Below are 17,144 nucleotides of genomic sequence, written 5' to 3'. Positions count from 1 at the left end.
TGGTAATAAAATTTTTATCTAGTGGTTCATGCACATTTCAATATTACTCTCCTGCAATTGAGCCTGGTGAACAGAAAACAAATTTAAATCAAGAGCCCAGGCAGATGCTATCCATATTGCTAACTGCTTGTCATAGGTAGAGATGTATTTTCCATCCTTTGGGAACGGCACTTGTCATTTGTTCTCACTGTAAAGTTGTAACATTTGTCTCCGAGCAGGAGGTGCAAGGTATTCCACTTGGATGATATGCACGCGAGAATGGAGTCTGGTGGTTTATAGCTTGCTTTCTTGTGCTCCTTCCTCCATTTCTCTCCAGCAACACACAAATTCCCTACCCTTATTTTTCTTCTATCTTCATTGCTATAACTAAAGGGCCCGACTCAAAATCCACTGGCTTCAGAAAGATGTGGAGCTAGTGCCGCCAATTGTATTGGGTCTCTTATGACAGCTGCAATGATATCCTGAAGACTTTTTAAGGCAGCTTTTGGAGGCAAAGGTAAAAATACACACTTCCTATTGAAACAGGCTGGGGGCAGTCCTGCAAGAAGCACAGGTACAAATACGTATTTTTAGATTTCTGTGATTTATTTTTTCATATTTTCATCAAATATCTTGGTGAAAAGCCTCGGACATTGGGGTTAGAGGTTGAAAACATGCTAACAAAAAACCTGTCTCTCCAAAACAAACCACAACAGAAAACATTTGTTAGGCATAGGGAGCTTTTTGGCCCAAGAGCTGTTTTCTATTCCACTAAGAAGCTCAAGCAACTCTTCCTTTATTGCTTTAAATATCTTTCCCTTATTTATGAAGGTAAGCACTACTCTGAATGTTGAGTTTACACAGAATAAATGACTAAGGGACATCACCAGTCCCACTGTCCAAGCAAACCAAAGAACATGTAATCGAATTAGTTATATCAGCACATGAAATCTCTCACCAGCCTAGGGAGGAATCCATGTCATGCTGAAGCTGTTTCAGGTCCTCACCTGAAGACACAATTTAGTGGTCAAACAGAAAAGATAAGCGTAGCTGAGAAAAAAGCAACATCAGCTGTAATCCTCAGTTACTTCCCTGTCAGCCATATAAGGAGAACTCACATTATATCACACCTTATTATATCATATACAGGTGAGCCCTCATCACTTTCCTTCATGGCATTGTGTGTGTTGGACTCCGCCTTAAGCAGACAGCCCAGCATGTGGCAGTCAAAGAGCTTGCTTTAAGCTTTGTCCTATCACCAAGCAGCCCTGTGAGATGCTCCGCTGAGCCTGAATTGGTCTTGGTTAGAATTGACAACTACTAGGATGCAGGAACAAAAGTTACAGTGCTGCTAGCTTAAGCTGGAAGAGAGTCACCATTGTTCTAACAGCAAGATATGGAGGGTGTAGGTGGCAGAATTAGTCCAGCTGAGTGTCTGTATTTATTTGTATTACAACTATATTCCCCTCATTTTCTTCCCCCCTCCATTGCAGTTTTCAAAGCACAGTTTAGCACAAGCTCTACCAGAAAAAATAGTCAGAATAAAGGCATGCTGTCAACGGCATATTTGTGACTGGAAGAATTGGTACCTTCAGGGCAGGAGAAAGAACTATTTCATGTCAAAACAGCTGACCCAAGATAGCTGCTTTAATGCAAAATCCCAGCAAGAAGCATGCCTTTACCTTGGGTTAAATAGTCAAGATAAACTGCAGGGTGAGGGGTACATAGGAATATATTTTGACTGTACAGGCACTGTGCTTCATTTCTACTACTATTTACTTCAGCCTGGTCAAAGACAGCTGGTACTTTACTGAAAGAACATTAATTTTACAGGGAATATACATTCTGCCAAATCAACAATGGCTTAAATTGCCTTTTCTTAGTAGGCCAGTGGTTCTAATACAGAGACAGTAGAAATAAACATGCCTTACTAGATGGCTGTGTTGCAGTCTCAGCCCCATTTCTCTTTAGCCCTGCTGCTGTTACATAAACAGTCATCACAACAATTAACAGTCCCATTTCTTATCAAGAGAATCCTTTTTATTCAAAATAAAACTGCTGAGCTGAACCTACCGCAAAAATTCATCAGTTACCACATCTCAGGGTGGTAACTTAACCTGAGAAGAGATCATCCTCTAACCACCCCCCCTGCTCAACCCGATGTGGTTTTCCACATCCACATCCCTAACCCAGACCTCTAAAGGAGTTCCCAGTTCTCCTTCAAAGGGGGTTAAGTTCAGAGCCTTTTGGTTTTAAAATGAAAACAAGCAAGAGCAGATGTTTTCCTTGGTTTGTGTTCTCATTTTCTGTTGATAATTTTTATTTTCAGAGCTTCACAAATTAGAACTATTATGCACCAAAGGCTTCATTAAGATTATGTAATTAATTTCACTAATGGAAGAATTTCTAAATGTGGTTTTAAATATATTTTTTTAAAGTAGTTACCTAATTTCCCAGGTAACTCCCAGGCTATTGACATTTTGCAAGGCTCACATTTATAAATAGCATATTTCTAATGCACTGAACTTAATAGAATCCTTTTAGAAAACCTATTATACTCTTTAATGTAATGTAAAGTTTTATTACTTTTTAGTAATTACAGTGTTTGTTTTGGAGAATTAATTACCAGCTGGCTTTGACCTGAACAACTCCTCATTCCAAGCTTCTCTCTCTCCTCTAGCTCTGCACTGAGTCTGGGTCATTGGCATAATTACGAGAGATTAACAGAAACAGGTAGATTGGCTTCTGTATTCTCCTGTATACTTGACAGCAAACATATTCCCTCATAAAATAGTCTACTTTGAATTAGACCTTGAACAAGAAAGGTAATGCAATAAGACTTAAATGGAAAATACTGGGTTGTTTTTTTTTTTCCACAGGCTTTAGCGCTTGAAAGGGTATGCAGGAATTCTGCCCAGTATTTTGGATTAGGAAGAGTGAAAAACTTTGAGAGATGACTACAAGGATTTTTACTGTTATTATCATTCTGTTACCACAACAATGTCTCAGTGAGGATCCCATTGTAGTAGGTCTTATGTGAACACTTGTGAAAGAGCCTTATGTGTGTGTCCTGTAGAAAGCTGCCAGCAAGAAAGAAAATCACACTGCTTTTTATAAGAGGGCTCTACAACTGTCCAACAGGAATCTTCCCCTGAAAGGGAAATGCATCCCAATAGAGTTCTTAAGGTGCGTATCTCAGAGCCTTTCAGCTACATTACTACACTTAGGTGACACCTCTGTTTTATTAATCTTCAACAGCCAGGGAAATTAAGGAACACGCGTGTCACGAAAGCTCAAAACTTGTAAGAAAATACATTTTTATTTCCATTCCTTTACACTGTTAACATGACTGTACTCGCATAACTCTAGTAAACTATTTTAACAATATTTTTTCTTGACAAATATTTGGATATGGGAAAAAACCCATGATGTATTTCCTCAAAAGAACTCGGCAGAAACCTGCATCAAGACAGACTGAACACTAATTCCATAAAAGTTTACAACAACTCACATGGCCTTTTTCCTTCTTTTCACATGCACACACACATATAAACACAGACAACAGCCTCATTCAGTTCTGTAAATTAAAAACCACATGTGAACATATGGAAAGCCCAACATTTTCATAATGGCACAGAATCCAGTAACTGGGTGCCATGGCTTTCTAGCCCTTATGTGATTGTTCAGAAATGAGCTGGTGTATTTTTGAAATCTGATACCAAATGAGTCAAGTTATGCATATGCTGACACAATTATGTGATCCAGGCATAACGACTACCAATTATTCTAAATTTCCAAACTGAGCAATTGCTTACATTATTATTTTTTTTAAAACCCTGCAACCTCAAGAACAAACAATTGCAAGCCATTCTTTGCTTTCCTGGAAGTAGTCTCAAACTTCTTTCTCCTGCTGAGACCATAGGTCATTAACATTGTTAATGTTCTCACTAAAACTGTTTGGAGAATGTGACAAGTCTAATTTGTTACTGACAAACCAGTTGGGAGTATGTTTAAAATGCATCAGTCTTGCTGTTGTACACTTTGAATGGATGTGTGGTTCCTGTCAGGCAGACTTGCTATTTTGTTAAAGACTATCTGTTATTTCATCAATCTTCTTAGCTGGCTACAGAAGGGAAAACCCTCCATTTTGCTTACTTCCATTTCTGCTTTTAGGTTTTAAGAAAAAAGATCTTACCTATGCACAAACACAAGTTCATTAAACTGAGAGCATGCTTTTTATAGAGGTTTAGTTAAAATGTTACAGCTTTGTAGCTGGACATGTTTATATTAGTTTTAGCCTAAGCAGTGAAAGCTAGAGCACTGTAGCTTGTTCAAAGCAATATAAACCCATATCGAGAAGTTAGACAGTAACTCAGGGTAGACAGAAGTACAACTTCTGTGGGCCGCTTCCTATGTCCGACACCTATTCTTCAGCAACATTCCAGACGATTGCTTTCCTAGTAGTCTCCTGAACACAACCGCTCTAAGATGGTAGCAAAGAAGAACCAGAAGGAATAGGTTACGTGGCAGCCAAAAAGGAAATGTGAAGAATCTATCTCCTCCTGCCTCAAGCAGAAGTCAAGTATGTTTTGCTTTCCATGCTGACCCTCTTAAGAGAGATTTTAATAGTAGAACCTGCTAAGATCTGTCTTGCTGAGTTTTTAAAGTTGGTCCCTTTTCACAGCACAATGCCTCTGTTAATTTAACAAGCTAAGAGGGATTTATAGCTCTGACTTAGAAGTTTATAAATTATTATTGCTTTTCTTGAGTTTTTCATTTAAACCAGTTGTAAAGCTTGGGAATATCCCATGGAGAATGATTTAAATGTGGCCATGCTGCACATCTGTAACCAGAGCTGGCATAACATAAGACTGCTATCTGGCTGAAAATAAGGGGAGAGGTAGCCTGCTGCATGGACCCATGAAAAGACAGATGGCCATTACACCTGATTGTATTGTGTTGTGCACATTGCCTATACTTCGCTGTCTATCAGATATATTGTTTTGTATTAATTGCAATAGTTCGCATTTCTCCTGGCCTCATCATATGGAGGTGAAATTGTTTGGGTTTTTTGTTGGTTTTTTTTTTTCCAAAGGAAGACATTATTTCCATCCAGCAGAGAAAGAACATGGCAGAATGAGAAGGGAGTAGCTTTCAGAGGTTCAGAGACCATTTAGAACCCCAGCACCCCCCAGCAAAGGTGCTCATTTATACCTCTGAAAAGCTGTCCTGCTGAGTTTGAACGATGGCACTCCTGAGGCTACTAGGATATATATATACATATAAAAAAGCAATAACTACTACTAGGCTGTAGCCTAGTTCCCTTTCTCTTCTTGTGACATCTACCAACGCGTAGGTCACTACAGGTGAGGTACACCACTACTCAAACCTCACTATCTCAAAGAGGAAAATGGAATGTCTTAGCACTGTGCCACTGCAAGCTACAGGTGGCAGGGAAGACTCTCCAAGCTATGGTAGAGTTGGTTGGATGTGCTGGAGGAAGCACAGAACAGGTATGCTCATGCAACTTATGTGTGAACTTTGGAAATTTCTGCTTTCTCACACAGGGTATCTCATGAGAGTGTCTCAAAGGCAGAACTGTAACCTATGTGCTTGTACAGTACTTTAGCAATGTCAAAAAATACTGAATCCAAAAAATACTTCCACCATCTACAGGATTCAAAGATGCTCAGATGCTTAAAGCTTAATTGCAGTGAGCTTTCAGTATTGTTACCATGAGCATAAAGCCTGTACCCTAAGAGATGAGATATGTTAATGAAGAGGTGCTGATCCTTCTAAGCTTCTTGGGAGTTCAGCCCTTTGTGGAATCAGACCCAGAGGAGCTGTGCAACTCTCTTTGCCTCTAACTTTAAAGCACTAGGAAATAAGTAGCCTTCATACTCTTTATTTTCAGAAAAAAAATGTCAGTGTTGGGCTGGTGCATTTGCCTGAATCAAAACTGAGACACATTAAGGTCCCCTCCACCACTTTTTCCCTTTCTTCTGCAAAATGGCAATGGATCCATTCATGCAAATGTAGAAATAGCTTTTGTTTTAAGCAAGAAAGCTGATGCTGCTAGCTAGAGCAGATATATAAAGTGGATCCTAAATCAATCCACATAGTTAATTTGGGACTTCTTACCTTTTAAATATTCCCAGAATCATAAGGATGCCAAGAGCTGATCAGAGAAGATTCATGTCTCCTTCGGTGTAACAGTATTTATGTCAGTGCACATCCTGATAATTACTCAGTGAGAGTTTCACACTGCCAGAAATACCTTGAGAATTCCCCTATGGGTGCTTCTGTGTAGGAAAAGGAAAAAGTGAATATCAAACATACTGTAGTCAGTTTTTTTTTTTATCACACCAGCACCGCTAGAGCCTGAGCCCATTTGCAATTTAGCAATGCTGAGTCTTTCCATCTCAACTATAGCAATCTGTGCCTATTGCTGCCTAACTCTTTAAAAAAAATAAATATCAAACCTGTTCTCACATTCTAGCATAGAAGATGCACTTTTCATTTCATGCAGTGAGGGAGACTACAGCTCCATCAGAGCTTTGGTTGGCCTCAGAGCTCATTTGGAGCTAAAAGGCCTATGAGAAATCCATAATGAGAAAGATCTGATAGTTTAGTGCATACCTGCAAAGAACTGTAATTTGCTAGGAAATGGATAGGATAATATAATTCCTGAGATCAACTGGAGGTTGGTGTGTTAAATTTCAGCTGTAAGCATTGGTACAGAGGGATGCAATTAGGAATGGGTGACACAGTTCAGAGTCAGTCACAGACTATGTGACAGCTCTAGGGAAACGCAGGTCAGTTCTTAATTGAAACTTTAACATTCAGTTAAGTTTATTTTTCATTTTTGATTCCTGCTTCTGGTCAAGATGACTCAGTTCAATGTTGCATCTTGGGAACATTTGGATATGTACCCCAAACAAACCTCAAAGCACTCAAACAACATCCCATGATACTGTACATGGTACAAGAGCATTGTAAAACACAGTACTTGAACCATAGAACTTACAATCTAAGTAGACAAGACAGGAAAAGAGTGTTATCAAGTGGAGAATTAATTGAGCAGCTACCAGCTTTTTAGCAATTCAGTTCTCATTTAGACAACTAAGCAAGTTAAATTTTTCAACATCCTTGGTCTTCCTCTCAGCCAGTTAAACCAGAGCATTTACATTCATCTAGCTAATATCTTCCTCTCTACCTGCTCTGAGAACAGCTTTTGGAGAACTGTCAGAAAAGACTATTTGCTTTGTTCCTCCACTGTCACTCTCCCAGCCTCAGTTCAGTGAAGTTTGCAACAGTAAGAGCAGCTCCTTCCGTTCTCTAACAGTGTACGACATTTGCTTAGGCAAACACCTGCAAGACAGAAAAGGCTGTATTAACAGCACTTGCCGATTAGACTGTCCAAGGAAAACAGTGGGAAAACTTGAGTGACTGGGTGATCAGCAATACCGTGAGGCTTTGTCTCACCTTTCCAAGAGAGAAAAAGGCTGATGAGCAAATCACTACAGGGCAAATATGGGGTTTTGGCTCATGATTGGGTGACTTGGTGCTGTTGAAACCAAACTAATATACAAGAAATTACTCAACAAGCTATTTTAGTTTATTTGCTGTGCAGAAATAAGGCACCTTTCTAATATAGAGACTGTGTGTATAGAACATTCAGATTATTAATTGTAAAATGAGTTTTCTGCAAGTGAAGTATCATTAGTATGCCAACTCTTTCTAGCTCTAGATCTCAATGTATTAAAGAAAGGCAGTCTGTCACACTGACCCCCAGTATGTGTACTGGAATAACAAAGGCACCAGAAAATTGAGTCACCCAAGGTAAGCAAGTAACCAGATTCAGAGAACAAAAAGGAGATGAATCCTAGGTACACATCTCACCAAGCAAGCATCAGTAATTTCACAGATTTAAAATAATGACCACACATACTACCTGGTATCTTATATATGGAGAAGTGCCAAACAATTTTAAGGCAAGATTGACTAGGAAATGAGATACGACAGAAAGAACTATCATTACTTTTTAAGGATGCTACTGCTGCTGTAGGATTTATAGGCAAACTAAATCTGGAAAGACCAGAACTAGTGAATTAAAGGGAAAATGTTGAAATACATCAAACTGATCACCTTGGAGCTAATAAGAAAACATCTTAGAACAAATCCACCGCATGAAGATGGTGAGAGGGGTAGTGAGCTGAACTTCAGAAAAAATTTGTAATGCCAGAAGTGGGGTTAATGCATCTTTAGGATTAATGTAGTCATAATGTAACACTGCAAAGAGAGAACTGGTCATAAATTGCCACAAGGGAAGGAGATGACAAGAGGGAGTCTGTGTGGACTTACTGAATAATAGTATCACAGCATCTGCTATACAATATGGTTTGAACTTTGCAAAGCCCCATTGTATAACTCACTTGTCATTTGGGCTGAGGAACAGATGACAGATCTGCCAGGAGTGCTCAAAAACAGGCCTATTAATTATTTTTTTTCCCCCCCCAAAGAGAAGTTTCTAAACCAGCTGTTCTCACTGAGATGGTGTTTCAGCAAATAGATCAGCTGCCATTTTTTCAGAAAAAATAATATATGTAGTAGAATCTAGTAAAAAAAAAAGTTGCCTAAAAAAAGCAAGAAAGTTCAAAACAAGAACTGTGGCAGCTTCAGTTAGCTTACAGCATGAAATTATTTACAAAACAATGGATAAACCATCACACTGGCAGGGACCAACTGGGCCATCAGGTTTAAGCTTTCACGATCTGTCAATAGCAGCAGTGATACCAGCTATTAAACAGCACACCTGAAGACGCCTTCCCCCTCTCCAGAAATATTCCAAGACTGTTCTGAGAAAAAAAGAGTAAGATAGAGAGGGCTGCTGCCTGTCTTCCAGTCAGAGTGTGCAAGTGAATTCGGCATCTATTTGAAAAAACAATTATTTGAAAAAAGCGATTGCTAAGTTCACCTGTACACTTAATCTTGGTTTTGGAGTGCTGACCAGATGGGAATCTCTCAGAAGTCTTTCGGTAAAATAAAGTATTCACACATCACACGGGTAATGCAAGATCAATCCAGTACTGTCAACAGCACTGTTACTAAAAAGTGATTGTTGCCTTTGCAAACTAGAAGTTTAGCAGCTGTGCTAATGGTCTGATTTGGACCAGGATATTACTGTGCTTTGACTGTACAAAGACATAATCTATGCCTCAAGACATCTGTACCATTTCTTGTGTTTTAGTTTCCTAATCTTTCTTCTGCCTTAGCTTTTATTGAATACATTTAAGAAATGCCAACTTTAGGGGGGTGGTAGAAATTGAGACTCAAATTGACAACAGAAGCGTTCATTTCCTCCTTTCACAGGACACACGTAAACACATGGCCACTCAGCTTGCTAGGAAATGCAGCAGTTGAGTCAGAAGCTGAAGTCAGTGGCCATCTGTTCTGGCAGCATACAAGTGACCCCTTCACCTGAAGCCAGCAGCACAAGTAACAGAAAAAGATGGATGGATATACAGCAAGGAGCAGGTGAAAAAGACACCAAGTACAATGCATGCAGCCTCAAAAGCTGAATGCCACCAACTCCCCTTTAAAGTACGCTCATAATGAACAAATGCAGCAGAACAATAGCTAAAGACAAGTTTGGTGTAGTTATACAAATTTACTGATTCATTCTACCTTCACAGGTATCTTTCTATATGCAAAACTATATCAAAACATATGCAGGTTGCAGTTAATGAGAAGAGGACACTACCATGGCACTAAATCAAGGCATAATTTGTTCCCCACAGAACAGATGAAGTTTTAGGGCCCCAGCAAGTCAATACCAAAGTTTGAGGGAGGTAGGGAGGCTTTTTTTAACCAAAGTATTGAGTAAATGAATGGTTATTCACTATAACTTTTTCTACTGAGGTATGGCAGCAGAAACTTCCAAAGCTGCACTAAGAACCACTTGCATGTGTACATGTATTAAGTCAGGAGCTGCCAGTTGCCTACTCAAGTACTAAGCAAGTGATCACATTAACAGCAATTACATCAGGATCCATAGATCTGAAACACACACTTAGCACAGAGGGTAGCCAAACTGTCACATGCATACAGCAAGTTATCCCTCTTGCAATTTCCATCTCTGCTCACTCTTTTCCTTCTTGCTAGAGAACATACTTTACTAATTTCATGTTCCTTTTTCATGCTCATTAACTTGTGCTATTTAGTTCTTGTTTGACATGAAAATGAGAAATATTATCCATGCAACAGATTTCTTCCCTCTAATCAAATTGCTATCTGAAACTAGAGCATTATTACTGCATTGTTTCCAGCTCCTGTTCAGTGATAGCCAGCCTGCGCATTCAGGCTTGAAAGCCTCTGGTTCAGTTAATTTCTGATTTAAGCTGTGCTCTGTTCCATATATGAAGGAATGGAAAATCAGAAGACTTAAAAGAGTAACCTGATTTTGGATCAGAAGTCAATCAGGATCTATTTAATCCAAACCATGATGAAGTTGTAAAATGTTTCAGTGAATTTTTGTTTCAAACCTTCATGCATAGAGCCTTGTCTGGGGCAGAACAGATACACTTAGTTAGTTCAGGAGAGTCAGAAAGGAAATGTAAATAAGCACCAAGTTTGGGGTTGAGATAAACGTGTTTATCAAAGGTATTTAGCCACTCCAGCTTTCATTGATGTAGGGTTTAGGCAAATGAATACATTTCAGGATCAAGACGTGTTCTCAGTTCAAATGACTTGTTTTTCCTCTGAGAGATGTATTGTGCAGATGCATATAACACAGCATCATACAATTACCTAGACACCCATGCTTCTGTAGAGGCTTGCACCTGAGTCACCACATTTCATTTCATTAAGAAAATTCATCATCTCCTATTTAAATCTTTTCTGAACTGTCACACGCTGATTCATCAAGAACTTGAGAACAAAGTGTTTTGATCAGTTAAAAAATAAAATACAAGCAAAGCAAAGATACTTGCAATGACATCTTTGATGTTTTATAGATTAAGAGAGCCTCTCATGAATAACAGTGATTTGTGTCATCTCTTTTCTGGCTTTGAGAGTTTTCACTAACTGAGATTAACACCAACTGGAAAATAATTAAACTAGCTGATAGAGTCTGGCCTTCCCATCAGCACTAGTAATAATTCATCAGTACCATGAACAGATTTTTTTAGCATTAAAATTCCGATTCACTGCATTATTCCTCAGCCCACACCACCCACTTCTATTCTTAGTTCCACTGTGTGCAGGAAACAATATTCCTTGAGACAATACCAAGAGGACAAATATTTTATAGATATATCAGTGAGAATCCAACATATTTTGAAACAGATTATCTTGAAGAGAATCTCAATGCACAGCTAAGTTACATTTCTGCCCTTATACCAGAGCCGCACCTCACTAGCAGAGCTACTGGCCATTAAAAAAAAAAAAACCCAAACCCAAGAGGTTACTCTGACCATATCTTCATTGGATTTACTACTTCAAGGCTTGTGATGCAACAGACAGCAAGACAGAGAAAAAACCAACTCTTTCTGTCAGTGATTCTTGCAGGAAAGATCTGTGTTTAGACCTGACGCAAACCAATCAAAGAGACAGCAGAAGCATATGAATTAACTGAACCCCTGCAACTGAAGCAACTAGCAGCAGTCCCACAGATTTCACTGGACCCTTACCATTATAACTGTAGCAAATCTAAGCTAACCAAAGCAAAGGTGCCTCAGTAAGCTGAGTATTATATAGTCTTTGTTAGAAATGGATTAACCATTTCCTTATCATCAGGAGCCACATTTTACTAGTGCAACATCTGTTCCAAGGAATACATGCACTAGAGACCATGGCGAAGCACCTCAGCACACATGGAAGCCTGCAAGCCCTTGTAGAAACGAGTTTCACAACTTGAAGATGTAGGAAAAAATGAAATTCCAGGTACTTCATAAACCCCTGAATGCAATGCTTAATCCAAGTAATCCAAACGCAATCTTGTTGGCAACCTAATTGTGTTTTCTAAGGAGGAGACTGCAATAACAGTTTGTTTACATATAATTGGATCTCTTTATATGTTTGTATTGTGCTTATTTCTGAAACCTTTCAAAATTGAAAGGTCTCCTGTAATATTTGACTCGGCTTTTCACTCTAACCTAAGGGATTACACATTACCTTGCACATAATAGCCCAGACAAATATGAATGTTGTATTAGTACAGATCAGAAGTACAGCCATCCCTTGAGGACCAATAACCAGGACATACAAGAGAAATTGAGGAAACTGCACCAATTTTTAAATTGCTTTTAATTTTGATTTGTTTTTCTTAGGAACCTTTTGCCAGCAAGATCAACTTCTGTTGTAAATGCAATTCAGTGGCGAAAACAAGGGAAGAGAGACTTTACATTGGAGACTATTTTTAAAGTCATCACAACTTTTTCACAGGATATTTTTTATTTGCATCTGCACATTAAAGTGCTTGATTAATAGACAGATTTCAGAGTGTGCATCCCTCACCGATACTACTCATAGCTCTTAATTGGAAACACTTCATTTGCCTCTTACACTCCATTAAGGGTTTCCAGAGGACTACAGTGAATAGAAGACCAGAAGTTTCTTGTGACTGAAGAGAATGCACACCCTTGCACAGAAATGACAGAGTTCCTTGTGCAGACAACAGCTAATGTCAAATTCATTCCAAGAAACTATGTTCACTGACCGTTTTCCCCCCCCCCACCCTCGTGTCTTGTGGCAGATTTTCAACTCCAACTGCCTATACACTCTAGTAACCAACTTTGACGTGCAAGCATTACTGCCTAGGGGTGAACTGGACTACAAATTTAAGGATATAGGATTTTGCCAAGCTACATCAACTCAGCAGCCCATCAAGACATTATACTGACTCCAGCCACGGCTACTACCAGGCTACTACAAGCCAGACCTCCATCAAGCTTAAAAAAAAAATAATTGTGCAGTAATTTGCAGCATGGAAATTCCTTCTTGAAACCACCACCCCTCCCCAAGTGCTCAGTTCACACAAGTGGAGGGACCAAAACCAGAAGAAACTTCTAGGTTTGTGCACTACATCCCATTACCCAGAACTCTCTCCCTGCCACGACTTGGTTCTTACCTATTTCTTTCTCCTGTACCCAGAGAACATGGTGACAAGTCCTGGAACAGGAACCTGACTGGAATAGAGCAGTCGACATTTACTCTCCCGTCATGGCCCCTTGTAAGTATGCATATCTGCTTGCCCAGTCAGATATAAAATAGACAGGAAGTCAAAGGAAAGCATTATCGGGTGAGATGCATTTGAGACAGGAAGAACACTATTTGCTTAAAAGTCTGCTGACACAGTTGAATCCCGTAATTCTGGATTGCAGTAAAATAGTCTTCCCTAGACTTCACTTTGGAGAAATCCTGATGCATCGGAACAACTTGAAATTTGCAGTACCAGTTCAATCCAGTTTTTCTACGCAAAAATCTTTTATCCTTGCTCTCTTAGGAAACAAGAGATACAGTCTTCAGCGCTATTTCTGACATCTCCAGCCTGACACTTGTAAAGCTATTCAAACCAAGCACACAAGATTTGTCAGAACGGTGACATTTTAAATGAAGAATAATGATAAAATGTCTAAAAGTGTGCTGCAGAAATACTCTCACAGATAGTACTGGCAATTTGAATACAACAGCAAAGTGTTATCATGTAAAAATCAAACCAGAAATTCTTTCATGTACCTAAACATGGAGTTAAATTATGTAAAAGCCGCAAGTACTTTGATGCAGAAGGGGGAATTCACAACTCCTTGTTTTGAGGCTTAATGTATATGGACATTTTGTATTCAGAATTACACTTGTTTCACTTCCACTCTTGACAGAGCTATTTCATGAACAAACAATAGATGGAAAGTAAGGATGCCACATAGCCAAAGGAAGAGAAGTCTCTTCTATTCTGTTGAGCTAAATTAGTATGAGTCCTTCTTAAGCATTTTAGATGTGCGCAGTGCTATAATAGCATTAATAATGGTAATTTATTTTATATAGACCAAGATTAAGAAAGAGCTATATGCCAGTTGAGCATAATACACTGAGTTTTGTTATCCTCTACATTCGGTAGGGCATTATACTGGAATCCTGCTGTCTTTTTACAGTGAAGCCTGAATCTTTAACATTCACATTGGTTAATTTCAGTGAGAATTTAAGAGATTTTATGCTGCTTCCCTCATCCTGCTTCCCAGTGGAAACTAAGCATGCCTAATGCTGTAACATGGAGCCATATTAGGAAGTTTAAATATAGTTTTCAACCATCCTGGATGCAACGAAAATGTGAGCACATCTAAAGTAACCAACGCCCAAGTTGAAGACAGACTAAATCATTTTGAAAGTGAAAACCTATTGGAAAGCTCCAAAGATACAACTGCTTCTCAGGACAAGTAAAGGGGAGCGGGAAAATCTGAATATGCACACACGCTTTATATTCTGCTGAATTCTCAGAGTAGATATGCCCCTTTTAGGACTGCTACATTGCATAAGGGCAGATCAAACTGAGCACTTTATCCCTCATTTGTTTCATCATCTCACTAATCCATAATTAAAAATTAAATAGTTAAGTACAAGAAATCCATTAAGTTCTTTAAACAATTACAGCAAAGAGTCAGTTAAATATGATGGCCCATTAAGTTATTATTGAATGAGGTTGCTGTGTTTGCATAGTACTAACTTGCATCCTCAAAAGTACGTAGTGCCTGATAAACTTGCACCCATCTAAGGTCTGTTAGATAGATATAATTCTATCCCACAGCCCAATAAAAGCAGAATGTCACAATGCATATTTTTCCTTAGCTATAGAGCTCTCTCTCCTGTGGTTTGAAGGTAATTTAGCATGGAACATTTCCCTACTAATATCAAGAAAGATGAAACATCAGAGCAGAGGTGGTGTCAGCCAGCAGATGGTACTGCAGGCTGCCATACTGCAGGCTAGAAGACAGGCTGGGCTGCTGTCAGTTTGTTGCACATCAAGCTGCTGGGGAGTGAGCCCTGGCAGAGGTGGTGCTCTCAGCCTCCCTTCTCCCAGGGTTCTGATGTCAGGAGACAGGCAGCTCATTAGACCACAGAGCCAGCTGCAGGAAAATCAACTTTTCAGGTAGCCAAAGGCATCTTGTCTGTGAATAATCTAGATAAGCAACCTATACTAGAAAGCATCACCTGTACTCCCACCTTTATCTCACAGAACCGCTTCCTACTGCTGTGCATCTCTGGGTGTGCAGAGCGAGGGCAGTCACATGCTGGCTCATGGCTGCGAGCTCTTTTTTGCTCTCCCTCACTAGTTCTGTTTTGCTCAAGGACAAGCAGCTGTTTCTCAGACAGTGTGGAATCCAGCCCTGTACATAGTATCACAATAAATCACTGCTATCACTTACACCCCTCTCAATTCTATTTTAGTTACTGCAGGCGCTTCCTTTCTCAATTGCTTTCCCAGGGAACCGAGACCCTGTCTGTAGGGCAAGTTTCAGCAGCTTTCCAAGCCACCTTCAGTCACCAAGAATGCAATATTCTCTTTATGCTTTTTATCCACACAAAGTAGCAAGTTCTCCCTGGCTAAGGTAAGTTGCATTTCGTTGCATTTTCTAGGGGCCAGAGGCAAGTGATGAATCGAGCTCAGGGAAGAAGTATAACCTGCAAAAGAGCTTAACTTCAGAGCATGCAAGATTTGCTTACTTCAGGAGATTGGGGGTTCTTTAAGGATATGCAGATGTCTCTGGAGGTCTACTAAGCTGACAAAGGCACTTTTTTAGCACCTCAGTCTGTTCCTAGATTCTGATTTCCTACAAGCACCCTCCCCTTCTCCCCCAAAGATAAATTGCATTGCTCATGGAACATAAAGATTTTTGTTTAACAAGGTAGGTGATGACCCACTTTAGAATTGTATGATTGGCAACTGAAGGGGAAAAATGTGCTTTAATTACTAGTCTCTCTGGGGAAGGTTTTAAATAGTTGAGCTGGTTCTAAGTATGACAGCACTTAGTAGACTTTGTTTTCTTTTCTCATTTTGAAACACTCAGTTTACAGGTCCATGAGGCACCACTTGGAACAGCTACTGGAATCTTCACTAGAATAACTGTCCCTCCTGGGGATCCATTCCCCATTCCTTTGGGAATGTAGACACCATTCCCTACTTGAGCAAGAACCCACTCTCATTTAACAACCAACACTGTTTCCCCTATAGTAACTAAGTTAATTGCGAGAGTCAGGATACATTTGGTTTAGACCTGTCTGCACCACATGACAAGTTAAATAAGTCACTTCAGCTGATGTTTTCAGAAGTGTCACTCTGAGGTGAGGTGGGATCTTACAGATTTTGAGGTGTCATAGCCCCCTGTTGGAGGCTATGAAGGAGCTCTTTGCAAAACCGTGGTGATGGGCTTGTAGAACTTGAATTCCATTTCCCCATCCTTCAATGTCATCATCCATAGACTGCCAATAACATACTAGTACCTCAGACTTTCAAAGACCAAATAGAATTTAATTGGATGTTGACTGAATAAGATTATTTTTTCAAGAAGTTTAACAAAACAGTGCCACTTTAACCATGTAGCAGTAAGGTCTCTTACCTTGGTACTACATGTTCTGTTATGACACCAAAAAGCTGAGAAATTCAGTCCCAAAGTCCTTCAGCACATGGTCATCTTTAATGTACTGGAGTTCCTCGGTAGACCAGGATCTCTTCCCAAACTGAGTGAAGATAAACATTACATATGCACTACAGATGAAGGAAGTTACTGTCACATAATTGAGATGTAACACAATTTAGATGTAGCCACAGACACCCAAAGGGAAGCTAGGAATTGCAGGTAGGTTTGAAGCTCCAGTTTACCATGTTGACCACTGGTAAAAAAAATACAGCCTCAGGTTGCATGTAAAATATACTAGCCTCAGGTATATGTACTAATACAGAAAGATCTTAAGTGTATAATATTAGTAACACATTTAGCTCATTCTTCTGTCCTGCTGTCTCACAGAACTCCCATCAAGTTAACAGTTGTCCTTAGACCGCTTTGCTAGGTGGCTCACATGCGTAAGATTTTGCACAGCATTTAACTAGTGGTTTCTTCTTTGTCTTCCCCTTGTGCATTAAAGTTTTAAAGACTGAAAAATGAGCATTGAAA

The 17,144-nt window shown here is 39.4% G+C and overlaps 1 long non-coding RNA gene across 1 annotated transcript; it reads right to left on the bottom strand.

The window, feature by feature from the left end:
- Positions 1–3,383: 3,383 nt before the first annotated feature.
- LOC141733461 (uncharacterized) lies at positions 3,384–7,285 on the bottom strand. The gene is made up of 3 exons (XR_012584300.1): positions 7,196–7,285; positions 6,121–6,281; positions 3,384–4,462 (listed from the first exon to the last, which is right to left on the bottom strand). It is a non-coding gene; the product is annotated as an uncharacterized LOC141733461 (long non-coding RNA).
- Positions 7,286–17,144: the final 9,859 nt, after the last annotated feature.

Source organism: Larus michahellis, chromosome 20 (genome assembly GCF_964199755.1).
Source record: "Larus michahellis chromosome 20, bLarMic1.1, whole genome shotgun sequence".
Lineage (NCBI taxonomy): Eukaryota > Metazoa > Chordata > Aves > Charadriiformes > Laridae > Larus > Larus michahellis.
Note: the sequence above shows the minus strand (reverse complement) of the source record. Positions and strands in the feature narration are given on the sequence as shown.